This window comes from Arachis ipaensis, chromosome B03 (assembly GCF_000816755.2).
Source record: "Arachis ipaensis cultivar K30076 chromosome B03, Araip1.1, whole genome shotgun sequence".
Lineage (NCBI taxonomy): Eukaryota > Viridiplantae > Streptophyta > Magnoliopsida > Fabales > Fabaceae > Arachis > Arachis ipaensis.
In genome coordinates, this window is record NC_029787.2 from 135,205,442 (window position 1) to 135,206,270 (window position 829).

At 28.2% G+C, this 829-nt stretch overlaps 1 long non-coding RNA gene across 1 annotated transcript in view; it reads left to right on the forward strand.

The window, feature by feature from the left end:
- LOC110270486 overlaps positions 1-829 on the forward strand; it is a 19,920-nt gene that overhangs the window by 4,494 nt on the left and 14,597 nt on the right. The window lies entirely within an intron of this gene.

Below are 829 nucleotides of genomic sequence, written 5' to 3' on the forward strand. Positions count from 1 at the left end.
TAAGCATGTTAAGCATGTCTAATGTACAAAAAAATATATATGTTGAACAAGTGTCAAATGAATGCCATATTTAAAGTGTGTCTGATATCATAAAAATTTAATAAAGAATGTCACTAAATTTTTAAAGTGGTCTCTCAAATTTATAATTTTTATTATTTTAGTCCTTCGAATTTAAAATTATTTATACAGATCTCCGAGATTCAATTCTAGACACTATATTGACTCCTGAACCTTTTTTGTATTGAATAAGCGAACTAAGTGTTGAATTGGCTGAAGAAGAGTTTATATGATGTGCAAATCGTTATATTTTTTCCTTTATTCTCTAAAATGACTTCATTTTTGTCTTATCTAAAAGTTAAAACGAAAAAATACTATTTAACTATATGTCTGGCGTGACAACTTAGAGCTAACTTAGCATTCCATTGATTGACTTAACGTTGAAAATGGTTTAGGAAATAATATAGTGCCTAAACCTAAATCTTAGAACCAATATAGTGAAGTTTAAATTTAAAATAGTAAAATAATAAAAATAGTGAATCTCCGGAGCACTACATGAATTTAGTCAAACAATGTGCAAAGAGTATTCTTAGCAAAAGCAAACATAGATAAATAAATAAAATAACAAAAAACCATACATTATCCGCATCTTGAGTATTTGACTTTGCTGTTGACTTGGAGTCAATGATAGTGTTCCAATCATTTGTATGTATACGTTTTTAATTCTGAATTTGTTCTTAAATGGAGAGTGCAGTCACTAAATCAAAGTAGTTGTTACTTATAGATCTTCAAACATGGCTAACTGGTTGGGAATCTTGATCCCTTTCTTGTT